This window comes from Atta colombica, unplaced genomic scaffold (genome assembly GCF_001594045.1).
Source record: "Atta colombica isolate Treedump-2 unplaced genomic scaffold, Acol1.0 scaffold9, whole genome shotgun sequence".
Lineage (NCBI taxonomy): Eukaryota > Metazoa > Arthropoda > Insecta > Hymenoptera > Formicidae > Atta > Atta colombica.
In genome coordinates this window covers 199,493-203,337 of record NW_017259583.1, presented here as the reverse complement: position 1 = coordinate 203,337, position 3,845 = coordinate 199,493, and the positions used below count along the sequence as shown (strand labels likewise).

The 3,845-nt window shown below is 31.1% G+C and overlaps 1 protein-coding gene across 1 annotated transcript in view; it reads right to left on the bottom strand.

Annotated features, from left to right (window-relative positions):
• Positions 1 to 3,845, bottom strand: part of LOC108693268 (general transcription factor 3C polypeptide 5) — a 51,059-nt gene that overhangs the window by 38,034 nt on the left and 9,180 nt on the right. The window lies entirely within an intron of this gene.

The following is a 3,845-nucleotide window of genomic DNA, read 5'->3' as shown; positions in this document are numbered from 1 at the left end:
AACACATTATAAATTATAAACACATAAAATTATTTTAAAAATTTATAACACAAAGTGATGAATACTAACATGATTCTTTGTAAAAAAAAAATATAAGCTTTGTCATAGACAATTATTTTAAATTTCATAATCAGGTTTTCTTATTTTAATGATTATATATTATTTATTCAAATTTATAACAATTATTTTCTCTTTTATGTTTGTCCTTTTAATATTTAAAAGTATTGATTAACTGATTAATTTGATTTTCTTATCACAATTGACTAAATTTTATTTTATTATATTTTATTGACTTTCATAAATTTGATGATTAAAGAATTAATACAACGATTTAGTAGAATATAGACAAAGTTTCAAGTCTTAATTTGATGTTACTAAATGATAACTTCCATGTAAAGAATGATCACAATTGTTGCAATATAAATAAAATACTAATGTATAACACCGTTTTGTGACAAAATCAAGCTATCTATAAAAGAAACTGAATAATATACTATCAGTGAAGCATACATATGCAAAGTGGCGAATATCAAATCAAGAAATCTTAATTATATTCGCAATTATAATTTTTGTATACTATAATTTTTTAAATTATAGTATAGTTTAAGACTTAGGAAAATTATTTATAAGATAGAAGAATGACAAGAAAGGTAACGATAAATTACAATAGATAAACATTGCATTTTAAAAACTGAAGATGACCTAATAATGGAAAAACGAAAGATCTTGTTACATTATGTAATAAATAAACAATATTAAATATTCGCAATAAAAATCAGCGTTGGCTTATATGCTCATTTACATGTTGGATTAATTTATTATAGAAGACATTACTTTATTGTATAATTACAATAAAGTAATAATTACAATAGCAGTAAGCTTTATAAATATATATATAGTTTTTTATCAACTTTATATAGTTTTCAAAAAATAATTTATGTGGCATAATTGTGCATCTATTTGAATCCAAGTATTTAACTCATTGTCTCTTATTTTCTTTCCCTTTATATTTTACATATGATTATTTATGATAATCGTAATTTATTTTAAATACAGACAGTAAATTAAATACAAAAAGTTCAAGTTTAAATAGATTTATTATTAATGTATAAAGATTTTAATCCTTCATATTATATACATTTTTAAAAATTTAGTGTATTAGGTGTTCAACTTTGCTTCCGCCGTTTTCCTATAAATGGCTTTAGCGGTAAGTGGTGGTCGAAATAAATAGATCATAGACGTCATACAATAAACTTGGGCATCTGTCAACATAACCCCATAGAAACATTAGTCGATTTGTGTCTGCATCATAAAGTTATTCTCGATTGAAAATGTCAGTTTACGAGCCAAATTCTCGTCATTTGCGGGAGGTTTCAATTTTTTGCTTCAATATGAAGAAATCTGCGGCTGAGGCTTATCGAATGCTCTCAAATACTTATGGTGAGGCCGTTATTAGTGAAAGAACGTGTCAGTTTCAACGCTTCAAGAACGATTTTGACGTCGAAGACCGGCATAGCGGTGGAAGAGAGGTTTTCGAAGATGCAGAATTGGAAGCATTACTTGAGCAAGACTCGTGTCAAAATCAAAAAGAATTGGCACGATCATTGGGAGTGACTCAACAAGCCATTTCAAAACGTCTCAATGCCATGGGAATGATTCAGAAGCAAGGAAATTGAGTGCCGTACGAATTGAAGCCGAGAGATGTTGAACGGTTTGTTTGCTTGTGAACAGCTGCTTGAAAGGCAAAGACGGAAGGGATTTCTGCATCGCATTGTGACTGGGGACGAAAAATGGGTTCATTACGATAATCCCAAGCGCAGAAAATCATGGGGAGTTCCCGGCCATGCTTCCACGTCGACGGCCAAACCGAATATTCACGGCTCCAAGGTCATGCTCTGTATTTGGTGAGACCAGCTCGGCGTAGTGTATTATGAACTGTTAAAACCGACTGAAACAACACAGGCGATCGGTATCGAACGCAATTGATGCGTTTGAGCCGAGCATTGAAAGACAAACGGCCGCAATACAACGAGAGACACGATAAAGTGATTTTGCAGCATGACAATGCTCGACCTCATATTGCGAAAGTGGTCAAAACATACTTGGAAACGTTGAAATGGGAAGTCCTATCCCAGCCGTCGTATTCTCCACGTTGCTCCCTTTGACTATCACTTGTTTCGATCAATGGCACACGGCCTGGCTGACCAGCACTTCCGATCTTATGAAAAAATAAAAAATTGGATCGATTCGTGGATAGCATCAAAAGATGACCAGTTTTTTCGACGCGGGATTCGTACGCTACCCGAAAGATGGGAGAAAGTAGTAGCCAGCGATGGACAATACTTTGAATCATAAAAAATCATAAATATAACCAGTTTTTTACAATAAAGCTTCGAATTTCGGAAAAAAAAATGGCGGAAGCAAAGTTGTACACCTAATAATTACCTATATAATAATTTTCGCTTTTCATCAACCTGTACTTTTATTTGTACATTTTTATTTATAGGATGTTAAAAAAAGGTCGGGACTCTGAATTTACTCGAAAAGATGTTTTTGAAAGAAATGTTTCAAACAAAAGTTATAAGGTATAAAAAGATCTACTTCTACTAGATTTTATCAGTTTGATTTTAGGTAGCCAAGGTCAGGTTAAGGTCAAATCGATTTTTTTAAGATAGGACTCTATTTGTTATTCCAGAATCTAATAGCCGGTGTTAAAAGCTTTTCAAAACACATTAGCATTACCAAAGGTATCTGACCGATGACTAAAATCTCTTAAATGTTGTTCGAGATCATGACCTGGATAATATTTGTCAAGATCAAAGCCAATACTTTTTAATCTCTTACATTATACAGTCCCATTTTAATGTCCCCAAACAAACATAACTTTTTTATTTTTGATTTTAGAAAAAAGTTTCAGATAAAAATTGTATGGCTTTGAAGGGGACATAGTGTCATTAGTTTGACCTTGAATAGTTGCTCGAAGGTCACGTGAAGGTTACCTTCAATCTCTTAAACGAAATCCACTGTTTTTTATTGCACATTTATTCTTGTTGCTTGCCTCAAAACCTTTTCAAAACACTATAATGAAATTATTTTTCATTTTAGTACTTTTCGAGTTACAAGGCTTGCAAGTTACAGCATCGCCATAATGCATTAGCATTTTTGAATGTTGTTCAGAATCGCTTCGATAATATTTATCAAGATCAAGACCATTGGAGATTATTTCTCTTATTTTTATTTTTGCATTAAAAATTATATTTCTACGTAAAAATGAAAACAAGCAGTACGACCTCCAATGGCTTTGATCTTGATAAATTATCCAAGTCATGATTTTGAACAACATTCAAAAGTTTTAACCGTCGCACAGTGAGCCAAGAGATCAGAAAAAGTGGCCAAAAAGTGCTCTAATTGTTAAATTGAATATTCAAAGGTTTTTGAGGTCGCTGATATCGAATCCAAACTTAAAAATTAGAAAATTAAAATGATGGATTCAACATGGCGAACAAAAATGCTAAAAATGCTCCAATTGCTGTCAAATTAGGTACTTAGGAGCTTTTATGATCGCTGATTTCGAATCTGAACTCAAAATTTAGAAATTTAAAATGGCGGATTCAAAATGAAATGTTAAAAAAAAAGTAAAATCTCAACACGCGACGCATACTCCTGGCACATGCTCTCTTATACATATAATTTTCAAATCTTTAAAACAATTTTTTTTCTTAAACATACTTACTTAAAACTGACATTTTTATACAGCTACATGTATATATACATCTATATATACATATATTAAGTGTTTAGCAAATTAGTTGAAAAAGTAAAATTATTTATTTAAATGATGTAAA